This window comes from Pinus tabuliformis, chromosome 6, assembly GCF_031772625.1.
Source record: "Pinus tabuliformis cultivar Carrire ecotype Pingquan chromosome 6, CPIR1, whole genome shotgun sequence".
Lineage (NCBI taxonomy): Eukaryota > Viridiplantae > Streptophyta > Pinopsida > Pinales > Pinaceae > Pinus > Pinus tabuliformis.
This window is the reverse complement of record NC_142292.1, coordinates 1,850,637,106-1,850,654,788: the sequence shown is the minus strand read 5'-3', so window position 1 is coordinate 1,850,654,788 and position 17,683 is coordinate 1,850,637,106. Positions and strand designations below refer to the sequence as shown.

At 33.0% G+C, this 17,683-nt stretch overlaps 1 pseudogene across 1 annotated transcript in view; it reads right to left on the bottom strand.

Annotated features, from left to right (window-relative positions):
* The window catches only part of LOC149266410 (aspartic proteinase 36-like), a 42,115-nt pseudogene extending 36,563 nt beyond the window's left edge, over positions 1 to 5,552 (bottom strand). Inside the window, exons 1-2 of the transcript XR_016255139.1 lie at positions 5,029 to 5,552; positions 3,514 to 3,644 (exon numbers count right to left, since the gene is read on the bottom strand). The product of XR_016255139.1 is annotated as an aspartic proteinase 36-like (transcript). The remainder of the gene's footprint in view (positions 1 to 3,513; positions 3,645 to 5,028) is intronic.
* Positions 5,553 to 17,683: the final 12,131 nt, after the last annotated feature.

The window sequence follows — 17,683 nt, the reverse complement described above, 5'->3', positions numbered from 1 at the left end:
ACTCTCTTTGCATCCCCCGAGGCCAAGTCCAAGTGAGCTCACATAGGCTTCGAGTTGAAACTTGAGACAAATCACCCAATTGTACAAGCATAGAGATAAGCATGTTATGCTATGTTCATGAGGTTGAGACAAAGGAGCACTTCATATTCCACTACCGCATTTATTTAAGATCTGTGGGAATTCAGAGGGATCCAAACCCTATCAGTTTCTTCCAATACTCAAACTAGAGATATTTGGTCTTTACATGCAAGAGGCCCTCAAACTTCATATCCATATCCTCCAACATCCTCCTAAACCAGATACCATTCAACAAGATAAGATAATTATATTAATGTACAACAAATGACCACAAAGGTAGGTCAATGGGATTGTTGAGTACAATGATATCAATACAAAGTAGGAGAACTAAAATGTCTCCTATATAAACAACACCAAGGAAAATAAGACATGAGGTCTATATACTAAAACATGGAGAAAACCTTGACAACATATGCAAGCAACCACATTGAGAGGGAGATGTACAAAGGGAAGGGATCTATGGACAAGGTCATCGACCACTAGATCTCCCTCTCCTAACATTTGAGGCAATTGGAGGAAACTCATCATAGAATGGTGCCCTGAGGAAGAGTTGGAAGAAGATTTGAACTTGCTATTGTGCTACTACCTAGAAGAAGTAATCTACTTTCAATGTCTAGGTGGTCTAATCTCCCTGTTGGTAAGGGATCTAGTCTAGCAATGTCTTTGAGGTTTTTGGGGAAGGAGAATGGTCCCTTGAGCCCACACTAATTTGTAGTCAAAAGTAATGTTGCTATTAATCTGTCTCTCAGTGCGCCTAGCTAATGGGAGCACCGCAAAGAAGGAAGTAATCCACTAAACACGATCAGGTCTAGGAGGAGGCTAGAGATTACGGGTATGAAGTACGAGGGCCTCCTAGATGCACCAAGGACCATCCCCCTCCCCTAATCCACTAAACACGATCAGGTATAGGAGGCTAGAGATTACGGGTATGAAGTACGAGGGCCTCCTAGATGCACCAAGGACCATCCCCCTCCCCAAAGACCTTAGAGGCAATGCCAAGTTAGATCTCTTACTCGAGGGTAGACAAGATCACCCAGACACCAGCAACATGCTACTTCTATACAACACTATAGAAGGCAATCTAGACCCTCCCCCAGTTTTTCTTTGAGACAATTTCCTATCTTGAATTTTCTTCATTTGACCTCAAAAGTTAGGAGAGACAAATCCAATGGACCATTCCAGCTTCTAAATCCTCAATCTTTGTACATCTCCCTCTAACGCGGTCACCTGCACTCGAGCCAAGGGTTTTCAATGTTTTAGCATTGACTTGATGCTTCGCTTATTGTTCTTATATATAGGAGACATTTTGGTACTCCTTGTATCTACATCATTGTACTCAGTAATCCCATTGACCTACTTTTGTGGTCATTTTTCGGACATTAATATTATTACCCTATCTTATCTTATATTACATTAACTTCTTCTCCTTGAATGAACTCTACCCTTCTCCTGCTCTCCCATGCTCTCATCTCATGTATGGGATTGACCTCTCCTATTATGCTTTGAGAAAAGATAACTAACCCCCTCAATCCTAGCTACCACATATCTCAATCATGAGATGTAATGGGATGTACAGATAAGATTAAATCCTAATCTATGTCACTAATATTCTGGAACTTCAAGTGAAATTACAAGATGGAACTATATCCCACTTTTCCTCAGTGGTTAGTAGGTTACTAAAGAAATGTCTTGAACCACTTCCAGCACAGTCACACTGAAATGTGTGCAAAAAGTTCCTGCTTGAGCTACATTTCTCAAAAACTGAAACATATAAGACAGGCTAGTCTTCATAGAAAAGAAATAGTTTTCTAGAAAGAGATCAAGTGTTGGCGTATCGATGAAATGATTGATCTAGAGTAATTTTAAGCTTTAACAAGTAAAAAAAAGTGTACATTGCAAAAGTTTGAAGCTAATAACTGAAAATGGCTATGTTATTGACCAGCAGAAAGGGTTTGATATCAGTCCAATCTTCAACACTTCCAGCATTCATATATATAATGCGAGGTCCAAGGAATTTTCCCCTGTCACTGTGGAGATGGATTGGAGGAAGCCATTGATGAAGAAAGGAGAAGAAATTGAAAGACTTTTAGACACAAAGTTGACAACTACACAAGCTTGAATTTATAAATTTTATTTATTCAAGTGGAAAGGAATGCCAGATTTAAAAGCTGTTAGGACAAGCAAGCTGATGAAATATAACGGAGTAGTTTGACTAGCCTGAAGTAAATCCTGAACTGTTTGCACCGTAAATCTTAACTGCGAGGTTCAGAACTTTTCAAATATGGGGAGGATCATACATGTGCTAAGTGGATAGATTTTCTTTATCCATTTATCTTTACTGTAACTGTCCATTTATCATATTTTAATTGCGTTTTTATCTTTAAAACTTATTTAAAATTTGTCAGAATGCAATCTAACTATATTAGAGAGTTATTCTCTACTGTGGGGCAGGAGTTTTCTTATTGTGTACTCTCCTTCTGATTAAAAAAACAAAATTTATAAACCTGAAACAATAGTAGATATTTCTTCCATATCTACCTTATGCTACAAAAATTTGTTGGCTCTTTAAATCTGGTTGTGCATACCAGAATACCATTTGTTCCAAGGTATTGCAGGTGGAAGAGGAAGAAAAGTTCATCCACGGAATAACAACAAGGAATTTGCAGGAACTATAATAATAATAAGGATACTCAACTGAAATTCACAAAATCTTGACACAATAATTTAGCTGAACCCCTGGGCAAGTTACCAGGGGATACGAGGAGTCAGTCCATCCACTTTCAGTCTACTATGCAAATTCTTCATATCGAACTATTTTTGATATGTTATAAAAAGAAACACAATGATGAGTGAAGAATTCACTCGAAGCACATCAGGATTCAGTATACAAACCTTTCACACAGTGATAATCCAGAAACCATTGACCAAAAAAAAAATAACTGACCAAGTCGTATCAAATATAGTTTGAGATACACACTTTTTGTGCTGAAAATGTGTTCTATGCCACCCATTTTATTGTAATAAATCCAACCTTTTCCAGGGAGTGAATTGTACAAGTTTTCCAAAATAACATTGTCTATAATTACCACAAAACTTCGATGTTCTAAAAAAAGATATTATATTGCACTTGTCAAGCCAGGATTTCTATGATAATTTGGTGAATTATATAAGAAACAGTTACTAGTGTCCCTCTTACTCCACATACAATTATACACAGACCCTGAAACCTTGGGGCCTTGAGCAGGTCCACCTGATACAGATTATCTTATTTCATTACCTAGGAAACTGAGTTCCTTTTTGTGAAATTAAAAGATTATAAATTTAGATTGCTTAGACCAATGCAAGTTGTTTGCAGCACTAATGAAGACAGTAAAACCAAAATGATAACAAACTGAAATGAAAATAAACCAATGAAATGAAGGCAATGCTACTTACCCCAAGCCCGCTTGACTTTGGGCATTTATCACAAGGGGACACAATTAACCCACAATATATCGCTGCCTGTATCAACTTGGACGTAGTATTGCTTGGGCGGGTTCCCTAATCCTACCTGAGCATAATAGAGCCTGAATCCAAATTTATCATCAAAAGAATCAAGTGTGAGCCAATTCAAAATCTCAAAATGAAAAAAAAATATAACGATTCGAGAACAATTGCTTGCAGCCAAAAACATACATGGCAAAATATGGAATTTGATCTAAGTCCATGTTCGCTCACCCAACCATCAATAAGAAGATAAAAATTCAACCGATTTAATAATTCATAGACAATACAAGCCCAAAACCCATCTATACCCAAGTCCAACATGCACCTCAAGGTTGCAAAGCTCATGGGTGCATATTGGACCCAGGTTTAGATGGGTCTGAGCTAATGTCTTTATAAGTTCATTCAATGAACTGTTACATGGGCACACAGGAAATTGACGGATCATCCCATTTGAGCTATAAAGATACACCTCAATTCGCTCAGTGTAAAAATAAAGATTTCAAGGAGAGCAGCTGCTTGCAGATCATAAGCAAGGAAAAATATGAATACTCGATATTCTGTACAGATAGTGACTCACAGAACTGTTCTGAGAAAACCCACCATCGATGTTAATTGATGTAAACCCATTAATCAACTTTAGGGATTCTTAAAATCTTTGAAGTGGCGTTTTGCTATTTATACAACCACTTTTAAATTTCGCTTAAAGAACGGTAGTAAGCATCTGGTGCTGAACCTCCCAGGCCAGGGTGTGAACATAGGTCAAGGAGTTCAACTTGAACCTTGAACCCCTGTGCCAAAAATAAAGATCAACTTTTAATCGTGTCATGCAATTGTCTTTGCTTGAAAATTGAACCGTTACCAGCTTAAAGTTAAATCAAATTTTAATCATCTTGTGGATTTGGCTTGAAAATTGAACCACTGCCAAGTGAATTCAGTCGCATCATATGGCAGTTATGACATGTACCCGGACTTGTCAGATAGATGGCTTACATTCACAAAAGCATAGCGATGATATTTTGCAATTTTGGCTTGAAAATTGAACCACTGTCAAGTGAATTCAGTCCCTCATATGGCACTTATGACATGTACCCGGACTTGTCAGATAGATGGCTTACATTCACAAAAGCATAGCGATGATATTTTGCAAATTATGCTGGAACCTTTGCATTAAAATATTTATTATTATGTTTGTAGTATGCACCTAGCTTGATCTCCTTGAGACCTAATTGGGCTGACAGGATCGCCCATACAAAAATCAAATTCCATCCAAATAAAAGTGAAAAATGAATTGAGCTTACAAGATTAACCCACCCACACCCTCAATAAATTAAAATTTATAGGAAAAAACAATACAAAAAGTATGAATTTCTATGAAAATAAGTTCAAATCCTCCATTTGTGGATCAACATGACAAATTTATTTAATTACATGAGAAAACTTGAAAAGGGTGAAAGTACAAAATACCCTGCAACAGATGGGTCTGCAGTGCCTCCAATCGGCATGTCGATATTTGCCAGAATTCTGGCATGGCGTCGCATGTCATGCGCCTTATACTCGACCAAACTGTGATTCGATTTAACCCTGTTGCCAAATTTGTGCTGTAAATTAAAAACACCGACGCTGTACACTCCAACGAACCCATACATAAACGTAAATAATGTCACTCCAATAGCCAAGAATCTAACTCCACTGCCATTAAATCTTCCAGATCTCGCCCCGCATTCGCCATTGCTTCTCACCATTGTGACCAAACCTCTCACAAAACTTACCAGACAGCTTTCAAATATAAGCTATAAATTCCTCGCACTCTGATCTTAAAGCCAGAAGAATTGCTCTGCTCACGTTTCCCCCTCCCCTCTCTTCGTCCTTTTCTTGAAAATAAATATTAAATAAATAATAGCAGTTGACATAGCCCCCGCAGCAGTAAAATAACTGCTGTCGAGGGAAAAAATTTGCCAGAAATTTGATATTGAAGTTTCAGTTCCCAAAACATTCCATTTTACAGAAATTTCATTTTCGGGTCATTCCCACCCTGGCTGTTGACTCACGGTTAACTGACTTGACCCATGGGTTAACTGAACGAGTAGTTTACGTCCGTTAGGGGAGTGAACGCGTTCTGCTGCCGTCACCTCAATCCTGGTCAGACCTCACCCGCACCGTTATCCAAACCCTCGTGGACCTTTAAACGTGGCAGCATGGTTAACCAAACCCTCGTGCACCTTTTATATGTATTTTACACACCGTTAGAATTTAAGGGAGTCGTCCAACGAGGCGGAGGAATTGCATGGACGGCTAAAAATGGTTGGTTAAAAAAAAATTCTAAAAATTTTGTAAAAGCAGTGTTTGAATCATGTTTTTGATGGTGGAAATGGATTTAACACCATCAAAAATTTCTAAAACACTTAAAATTTTGAAGTTTAACAATTATAACTTGGATTTACAAAAATCCTTGTCAAATTTTCTCTAAACGTCTAGGACACCTAAAATTTTGAAGTTTAACTATAACTTGGATTAACAAAAATCTTTGTCAAATTTTCTCTAAACATCTAGGACACCTAAAATTTTGAAGTTTAACAACTATAACTTGAATTTACAAAAATCATTGTCAAATTTTCTCTACATATAACTAGAATTCCCATAACTTCAAGGCAACTTCTTTAAACTACCCGGACTTTGAAAATACACGTGGCTTATATTATATTAAAATTGCATTTTCTGCTTATATCACTGCTGACGTGGAATACCAAACGATGTCCTAATAAAGTGAAATCGAACGACGAGCTGTTTGAAGATGGATATTTCCGTGCAACCTTGAGGGATATTGTAGGTACCTTGCCCAATACTCCACGTTGACTTTAAAGAATATTGCGCCTAAGCATTTTATGAGTGGCAAGTTTAAACATTCGACCTTTTGGATATGTTTCAAAAATCAACATCGAATTTAGAAGAAATCTAATTCTGTAGAGACTTAATGTTGTAAAATTAAACATTCTTATTATCTTAATTGTATTTTTTAATCGTCTTAATCAATTTAGTGGGATGAATCCTTTTTATTAAAATATGAATTATGAAATTTTTAATAAAATTTATATTGGTTGCTTGTGGGAGCCGTTTAATGGGTGATTATTATATTTATAAGATTTAAGCTGTAAAGTTCTTAAATAATGTTTTTTTTAAGTAAAATTTAAATTTAAAAATATATATATATATATCAAAATTTATTCATCCACTGTTTCAAATTATCTAAAATAATTGTTCATTATTGTGACAAGATGGAATATAGATCATGGCATCGGATTAAATAGGGATAGCCATGTAGAGAATTAGTTTTTGAACGTTAGAATTTAATAGTTAGTTTTGATTATAAATGATTATAGAAGATTGCTTTCGGATAAATCATATTAGCAATGTTTGATGGTTGAGGTTTCAATCCTACCAAGTCCTCAAAATAAATCTCATTAGTAGGTTTGAAACTTCACCGAACCTCATTAATAGGTTCCACTATCAAACATTTTCGATGTAATTTATCCAAAAACAATCTTCTAAAAAAAATATAGATCACAAAAATAGATCAAATAGAAATTATTATGTATTAATAATAAAAAATAGAAATTATTATGTATTAATAATAAAAAAATTAGTATAATGAAAGTAACTATTAGAATATAACTATTAATCAAGAATTTGAAAAAAAAAAAATATTATAATTATAATTTCATAATTAAATTAAAATATCTCAAATTAAATAGATTAATATTTTTGGTCATATTTAAATAATACATTAAGGTCAAAATTAGATAAATAAAAGTCAAATAAATAGGTAAATATTTAATTTTGAATAAATAGACAAATAAATCTTTTATTTATTTAGATATTGACTAAATAAAAAATATATGTTTAGACTAATTAAATAAATATATAATTTTGGATAAATAAATTCATTACTAAATAAATATTTTATTTTAGTAAGCAAGTCTTTCAGAGTTAATGTGATTTGTTTATTTCTTTGTTTATTTATTCAAAATTTAAATAAAAATAAATATGTTTAGATTAAATAAATTTATAATTAAATATTAAGATTGAAATATATATATATTTCAGCCCTCTCTTAGCCAAGTTATATGGTAGTATTTTGGAAAAGAAGTTGAGCATATGGCTTGAAAGTGAAGGTAAACAGGCTAAAGGCCAAGCGGGTTTCAGAAGGCATCACTCAACAACAGACCACCTCGTTACGCTTAGGATCATTGTGGAGGAATGTCGTAATGATAAATCCAATCTCTTTTGTTGCTTTGTGGACTTTAGAAAGGCTTTCGATACGGTTCCTAGAAACAACCTTAGAATAGATTAGAAGAGCTAAAGGTTCCTTTCGAGTTGAGAGCTGCCGCTATAAGGTTATACGAGAATGTAATTGCCAAGCTAAAGAGCAATGAGGGGTGGTCGAAAGATATTAAGTGTAATATCGGAGTTAAACAAGGTTGCCCCTCTCCCCTACCCTATTTGGCATTTACATCGACAAGCTCGAAGGTTATTTAGAGGAAGCAGGTTGTGCTGGCACGATCTTAGCTGGGATAGTCGTCATCCTTCTTCTCTATGTTGACGATATTGTTCTTCTCGCAAGGTGCCCATTTGACCTTGATAAGCAACTTAGGTTTCTTAATGATTTCTGCTCTACCATGGGTATGATTGTCAACACTAACAAAACAAAAGTTATGATTATCAAATCCAAGAAGGACACTTACATTAATTTTAAGTATGGCAATACCTGGATGCGGGTGTTTAATTGCCTCATTAATGGAGAGGATTTCTTGCGCCGGCATATGGTCCTGCAGGTGGCAGGATCACACACTTCTTCACGCTCACTCTGGGTACTGGCTGCTCACTTGGCATTCTGCATTTACTGCTCTTGTCAATCGAGAAACTTCGCCCAAGATTTTAATTATGGGGACGTTGGCTCTCTCATTCCTCATTTTCCCCTGGCCTTCCTGCAGTTGCTCGCATCAGTCCCTGTATCCTTGCAGCGCTTCGGAGGCTGCCTTGCATCTCTGTTTTCTGAACTGTAAGTGGCTCCCTTACTTCGGCTCCCGCTTCGCTTCCGCCTGCCTCAATTCCCCTGCTCGCTGTCTTTGTTTTTGGATTATGGTGCGCGAACGTGGTCGATGTCGCGACAGTGGTAGGTGTGGAGGTCGTGGGAGATCTCAGTCTGCTCCATCGCCTATTATCCCCATGGCTCCTGTATCCCCTCCCGCGGAAACTCCTCAACAGAACTGTCCTGTTGGTAGGCCCTTCCCGCATAACTCCTTCCAGACCACCCATTTCAAATTTCATAGTCGTCTCAACAAGCCCATCCTCTCGGCCAGTATCACTGTCATTTTTGCGGAGGAAGAAGCTCAGTCTAGCGCTTCGGTGCATTCTTCGGCGTCGTTGTCTCAGGATGGCAAGCAGAACAGAGAAGACGTAGGCAATATTTTCAAGTCCGATAATGTGCAGGCAGAGGGAGGTATGCATGAGGACATTAAGCAACCTGAAGGCATCCTCCAGGGCGTCTCAGGCTCTGTTGACCCAGCAAGTCGTTCTTATGGCATCCGGCACTCGGTGGCTGATCCTGATAGTAACGGTTTGAAGGCTGAGACCATAGTTGGCGATGTCTGTTTGGGCCCTGCGTGCCCAGTGGTGGAGGAACTTAAGGACCACGACACGATCGTCTGATGCCTTCTGAGCCATGATTTCGTCCCCAGTTTTCTTCTCTATTCTCCAGGTCGCTGCTTATGTTTATCTGGTTTTGACAATGTTTCTTTTTTGGCAAAAAGTCTTCGGCTATGCAGTTGTTTTGCTATGGGCATCTGGTCAGTTTAGATAGCCTGATTGCTAACCTCCTTCTTATCTTACTTTGGTTTTCCAGCATGCACAATTCTCATTATCTGGTGCTTTGGAATGTTGTTTCTGGTGTTTTGGAATGTTGTATCTAGTCTTCCCATCCATGGGATAGTTGCAATATGCTGATGGACAGTCTCAGCTCTGCTATGAGGTCTCGACCTCCCTGTAAATGTATTTTTACTTCCTTTTAATAGAATTAGTATTTACTGAGAAAAAAATAAAATTAAGTATGACAATAATAACTTGGAGGAAGTGTATTCTTACAAGTACCTAGGAATTGATATTCATCACAAGCTCAATTGGAACCATAGCATCGAGAAAAATGATTAATGGGGGATGGAAAACTTATTTTGGTCTTGAAAATAATTGTAAAACGACAAACCTCGTAATGTGGGATAAAAAGAAGTTCCTCTTTAAAACTTTAGTCACTCCTGTTATCCTATATGGATGTGAGGTTTGGGGTTGTAGCATCTTAGAGAATCCTGGAGAAAGATTGAACAAATCCAGAAGCGTTTATTAGCGTATAACCTAAAAATTTAAAAGCAATACACCCTATCCTATTCTCCTTATAGAAGTAGGTCTCGCCCCTATCAAGAGCCTAGCTATGATTAGGTTTTTGTTGTACAAGCACAAACTCAATAACATAGGAGATCATAGACTTCCTAAGCTAGCTTTAAATTCTAGCCAAAACCACCTAAGGCTCAAACGGGGGTGGTATAAAGACACGAGGGCCTGGTTAAACTATTAGGAGATCAACGAGAATGATGCATTGCAAAACATTAATAACATTATAAATATTATTACTTCTAAGTTCAAAGAAAGCATGTGGTGTGGGAAAGATTTAGCAGCTAAAAGAAAATTAAATTATTATAAGAAGGTCATCAACCCTACCCTAGAAGATCAAAAGTATCTCTCTATTTTAACTAGCTCAAAGAAGAAAATTAATATAGCAAAGATTAGAATGAACTCTCATGAGCTCCATAGTGAAATAGGTCGTTGGGCAGTTCCTAAAACACCATGGATGGAAAGGATCTGCCATCTCTGTGAGAATAGGAACATCAAGGATGAAAACCACTTCCTCTTAGAGTGCCCCACGTACAACCACATTAGATCTTAGTTTCATAATATTTGTCGCAATACTAACCTTCTAGCCTTTTACGATGTCAAAATTATAATGAGCTCGAGAGGCTTCTCTCCAAGCCTTTTGAACATAGGAATAAAATCTTAAATCAAACTAAATAATTTGTTTTTTAGGTCCGATAGACCAAAATTTGGTCTCAATGGACGTTAACCATCATCATCATCATTATATATAAATTTTGATTAAATAAATATCTCATTTCGTTTTGACTAAATAAATGAATAAATATTTAGTTTTGACTTAATGTTTTATTCAAAACTAAATATTTATTCATATATTTAGTGAAAACTAAATGAAATATTTATTTAATCAAAACCAATATTTGTTTATTTATTTATGTATTTCAATCTTAATATTTATTTAGTCTAAACATGTTTTTTATTTTATTTAAATCTCCAATAAATAAACAAATAAAATATTTATTTAGTCATGAATCTATTTATCCAAAAGTGAATATTTATTTAATTAATCAAACATATCTTTTTTATTTAGTCAAAATTACATTGAGCTTGGGAGGCTTCTCTCCAAGCTTTTTTAGCATAGGAATAAAATCTTAAATCAAACTAAATAATTCGTTTCTTTAGGTCCGATAGACCAAAGATTGGTCTCGGTGGACGTTAACCATCATCATCATATATATATTCAAAATTAAATATTTACCTATTTATTTGACCTTTGTTTATCCAATTTAAAGTTAAATATTTACCTATTTATTTGACCTTTGTTTATGTAATTTTGATCTTAATATATTATTTAACTATGACCAAAAATATTAATCTATTTAATTTTAGATATCTTTATTTAATTATGGAATTATAATTTATAATAATAAAAAATCAAATTCTTGATTAACAATTATATTCTAAAGTTACTTTCATTATATTAAAATATTTTTATTAATAAATAATAATTTCTAGTCAAAACTAATTGTTAGATTCTAACATTCAAAAACTAATTCTCTAGATGGCTATCCATATTTAACGTGATGCCATGATCTGATAATCCATCTTGTCCCAATGATGAACCATGCTAGATGGTTTGAAATGCGCGTGGATAAATGAATTTTGATGTGACCTTCTCTAAAAAATTTCTTACGATTAAGACATGTATCACATAAGCCTAAATTCTGATAGTGAATTTAAAACTTATTTATAAAATTTTAAAAGAAAATGTTTTAAACAACAATTATTATAACAAAGAAGATTGTGCAAGCTTTTTCTTATATATAAACTATTGTGTTTTATATAATAATAAAAAAAGGTTGTCTAGAATATCAACAAATAATTATATAAGAGCATAGTATTCCATTACAAAAAATTGATTATAATTGTCTTCCTTCCTTATATAAAAAGGAAGAGAGAAGAAATCTAGTTTCTTAAAGAAACAAGGTATACATTCTTGCATAACTACCTTGTATAAAATTGCTTTACCAAGCCTTAAAAGCTTTCAAATTTTACAATTTCAAGTTAAGGTTGACCAATGCTTGTTCTCCTTGGTAATGTTCTTGAGCCAATTGGTCCTACTTATGCTTCCACTACTCTTGATTATTTGTATCCTCTTCAACCATTACATGGGAATCTTTGGTAGACTGCCTTTGACCTAAGGAAAATGGTCATGCATTTGTAATGTTTTGTTTCAACAAAGAATTTTATTTTTTCAAGGTTGAGATTTCTACTCTATATGTTGATAATGAGATGATTTTCATTTCTTGGTCACGGACTTGGTTCTAAGTAGACTCTATACACTTCAAATGCTTTAGTGCAAGAATGTGCCTTTTGAATTCTAATCTCAATTGAAGAGCACTTGCAAGATTTTCGCAATTTGAAGTAGAGGAGACTCTACACTACATTGTGGCTAAGCAAAAGCAAGTAATTAAGGTCAATAGGGGAAAGTGATGTCAGGGATGAATGCCTTGCAAGTTAAGCCACTGAAATATACTAAAGATAGGGGACCCAAATATGCAGGGGACAAAACATAGCAAAACAGGGAAAAGATAAGAACCAACAACTTCAAGGAAAGTATTCATTCAATTGCTTGAGAACGATGCTCCAGAATATGAGGGAGGCTATAATGATGGGGTGGGGGGTTTCAAGACCATTTAAACCTATCAAGAGCCACGACATTAACCCTAAGGACCAACAGAGAAAGATAAATGGAGTCATGGGATAACCAAGTGTGAGTCTGGGGCTCAAACATCAAACAACACTACCCATTGCATGTAGTGAAGAGATTATCCTGCCTAGAATGATCATAGCAATGTGTGGGAGATAATGATGGGTTGAGTAATAGTCATGGCATAGTATTCCCATTTGATGGCGTGGAGGGATCCAAGAGTGAACATGATATGTGACATGCTACTAACATTAGAATTAGATGATTCACATGAGTGACGAAAAAAGTGGAGGGAAAAACAAATTTCAAAAATTAAAATCATGAGGTTTTTGAGAAATTAAGGAAGATGGGATAGGCTTGAATTCCAAAAGAGGTGAGGAGGACTCCTTGCGATAGGGAGGACACCTCTTTAGTCAACAAATCAATGTTGTCATTGTGATTCTGGAGGATATGGAAAATTTTCATTTCCTCAAGTTTAAAGCTTATTATTGAACTTTTATAGGGTTTTGATGCACTAATAAAAAGTGTTTGTTCTGCACACTAGCATGGATTCGATGATAATCTTTGAGTCTCCTACACACCAACTTGGAAATATGTCTTAAGCTTGCCAATCGAAGCCCCATGAATAGACCACAATGTTTTACTTGATTGTTAGTTGTGTGTCATAATCCCCTTGAGAAATCAAATTCCTTTGGTCCATCTCGGTTTATCAACACTACCATTATGATTTTGGAGGATATGAAAAAATTGTATTTCCTTGAAGTTTAGATCTTCTCATTGAACTCCTACAAACTTTCAATCCACTAGCAAAGAGGTGTTTTCTTTGTGAACTTGCATGACTTTGATGATTAGTTTATGAGTCTCCAATATCCACCAATTCGGTCATTGGTGTTGACTTTGCTTGTCGAAACGCCTAGATAAAGCAAAATATTATGCATGATTGTTAATTGTGTCAAGTAATCCCATGAGAAATCAAATTCCTTCGATCCTTCTAAGTATATTAGTTCCTCAGCCAACGGGGCTTTGGATTGACGATGAATGGGTGCACTGTTAAGGCACTCCTTCAAATTCCCGTGGTTACTTACCTACCGAAAAAAAAAAAAAAGAAAATAATAATAATAATAATAATATATATATATATATATATATATATATATATATATATATATATATATATATATATATGTATTGATATATTAGTTTCTCTCTTGCTTCTATCGCCCTTTTTTTAAAATGAAGACATGAGGGTGAGTCTTGATCCAGTGATGTGTACACATGTGATGTGACTATTTAATATAATCTCTAGGTACATCTATGCACTTCAACCATTACCTCAAAGTGCTCAATTGCTCTAACCCATGCTTTTATGAGAATTAAACATTAAAAATGAAAAAGAACTCCTCACTTTTTACTTTTCAATATAATCCCTTTAAATATAAAACTTTCACTTTATACATAATAAAATATTTTATTTATAATAAATTTTATAAAATACAAAATCAAATCTCATAACATAAAGTAATTTATAATTCCAAGAATGTGTGAAATTCACTATATACAAAATAGTTTTCTTCTCATAACATTTTAATTTTATATTTCAATGTATAATATCAAAAGTACAAAGTACATTGATGTTATGTGATATTTATGAGTCTAGACTTTGATCCATAATGTCTAGAAGATAATTTTTTCTGGAGAGATCACATTCAATATTTTCTTTGAGCCAATGTTTCAAACCCTCTACTGTGGTTCATCATCAAGGCAAAAGTGGATTTAAATGACTTTTTACCAACATACATATAACAAAGATAAAATGGTTTGTTCATGATGACTTATAATTCTAAGAATGTGTGAAATCACTATATACAAAATAGTTTTCTTCTTGTAACATTTTAATCTGATTTTTCAATGTATACTATCAAATGTACAAAGTATATTGATGTTATATGATATGTTTAGTAATAATAAATAAGTTTTATAATAATATATTGAAATGTAAATTTTTACCAACATACATATAACAAAGATGAAATTGCTCGAAATGGCTAGTTCATTGTCGTAGTATTGACTATGATATTTCTAATTATTTAATTTAATAAAAATTTATATATATATATATAAAACAGATAATTATTATTTATAGATATTTTTTTATTTGTAGAAAATAATTACATTTTAATAAGTTAAGTTTGATATTAATTATATAATGTTCAATTTAAATTAACATTTATAAAAGCTAAGTCGATTCAATGGTATTAAAAAACTTCAATGGTAGTAAACCTAATCTCACCATTTCAATAATGTAAACGTAAAATCATATTTTGTAAACTTTAATAAAAAAAATGTAATTTAAAACTATATAAATTTCAATAAAAAAATACTAAAAAATAGATGTAAGAGGTATAATTAATTGGTGTTTTATTGGAACTACTAAAAACAAAATTTCAAGTATTTACCATTATAATAGAAAATTTTCAATATATATCTCTAAAATCATTGTAAATTTATTTTAATTTACATTTTACTATTAAATTTGAAAAAAAAATACATACAAAAAAATACTTAATACACTTCAAATTATTTATAAAAAATAAAAATTTCACACCATTATAAAAAATAAAAATTTCACACCATTATAAAAAATAAAAATTTCACACCATTAGTTAAAATTTCATTTGTACAATATTTACTAAACCGTTATTAAAAAGTAACCACTTGAATGCACCTATCATATTTTGATACATATATTATTAACCAAAATTATTTTTCATAAATGTTTTTAACATCTCGAACACATAATGTATAAAAAACTTAAATCATTTTTAAATTTTCAATTAAGTTCATTAAAATAAAAATAAGAAAGGTTTTTATTAATTATATTATATTTTAATTTACATGACCAACGCAATTTCATCTCTATCAACCTCGGTTGAGGTCCCACGAACTCAATTAAATAAAATATAAAAAAAATAAGATTGAGAAAAAGGCCAAACAATTGGAGAGCTTTTTTGGAAATACATGAAAACAGCGGTTTTAATACACTTAATATTTTATAACAAATCAATATACGCCCAAGCGCTTGAAGGAAAAGGAAACAACGAAACAATTAAAACATGAGAAAATGCGTGCTTATGTCAGCATGAAATAATAGGAAAATGAGGCCCTCTTTCCAAGGAAGGTATGGAAAATGAGGCCCTCCTTTCCAAGGAAGGTATGGATTTGGCCATCTACTTTTGCTCCCATGTGATGCTACGAGGATATTTGGACCGATTATATGATTTAAATATTTTAATATGATTGAGTTGTGAGGTTTATTAAGTTGAAAAGTTTATTTTACAATTTAGTATGATGCGTAATATTATTTTTTTGTTATCAAAATTGAAATTTTGTTCATATGGATCAAAATACAAATTCTAAAAATCTAATGAAATAATAATACAAAATATTTAAATAATGTGGGCTCATAAAAAAATTTGCACGTGAAGAAATTGGATCCCTTTAGGATCATGTTAGATCCGAATTTAAGATGGATCTATATTGGTTCTACAACCCAGTATGAAGGGATGTGTAAGTTTGCCCAGTATGAGGGGATGTGAAAGTTTGTCCGTTAGTTGGTGCCCTTTTAAAATTAAAAATTATGTTCTAAATAGAAAAATAATATCTGTTATAATTATAAAAAAAAATGAATATGTTGTAACGTAATTAGAAGTAAAAAAAAATGTGTGAATGAGATGTTTAAATCTTATACTTTTCAAAAATATTTCAATAAGAGATTTAAATAAACTATTTGAATATCTATGTTAACTAATTTATGTTGATATCAACTTTTATATATATATAAAGTTTTTATGGTTAAACTTTTTTGTTGGTCCTATATATATTTTATTTAGCATTCAAAAATACAATTTAAACAATGAAAAATAACACATTGTATTTTTCACTCTAATAAAGTTAATGAAGTTGATTGGTTGATGAAATTTATTAAATTATAATTTGAAATAATACATAGTTTTATATATTGAATTATTACAAATTATATGATTTTATTGTATGTAGTTTTGATAGTTATTATAAGAGATATTGTTTTTTTTATGAATATTATTAAGACTAAAATCATTTTTTAGATTCTAAAATCTAAAATTGCTTTCTATTGGAAAAGTTTTATTTCTCAAATATAAGGAAACATGTTAATGACTTAAAACCCAAAGGCATTTAGCAGGAGTCAAAAACTACAACCTTACAGACCACCAATAGGCATTTCAAGTGATGTGGTTTTCCTTGAATAATAGGAATCACTTAGCCCGCATTCATGAATAGCAACAAGCGATGATTGTCTTCACTATCGTTTAACCATTCAATTATAATAGGTTTTGCCACCTTAAAAAAAATACAATCATTTTATATTGTTAAAACTTATCGATGATAATGATGATGATGGTTAACGTCCATTGAAACCAAATTTGGTGGATCACACCTTGAGAAAAGTGAGGAATTATGTTGATGCAAGTTTATGGATACATGTTATGTGCAGGTTTAATGATGTCTTGTCATTAAACCTACATACAAAATATATCCAAAAACTAACATCAACATGATTACAAGCTATGAAAATATACATGCACAAAAAGTGATGAATTACTTTATTTGCTTTCGAAGTTTATTTTAATACCAGAAAATCCTTAAAAGAAGCATTCTTAAATCGCCATAATTTTGATGACTCAAAAGGTTAGAAAGGTTAATATTATAACAAATATTTTGAAATTGTGATTTAATATAAGTGTAAGTGGGACATTTTCAGAGAAAGAAGTTTTCATCTTCAACCCTCTCAGTGCCACAAAGCTAATAGATTCTTTCCATCCATGAAATTTTAGGAAATTATTAAATAGTGTGTTTTACTATGAAGCTCATGAGGGTTTACTCCTATTTTAGCACTTTAAGTTAGTCAAAATAAAGATATTCTTTGGATATTTTAGATTAGGGTTCGTCACCTTC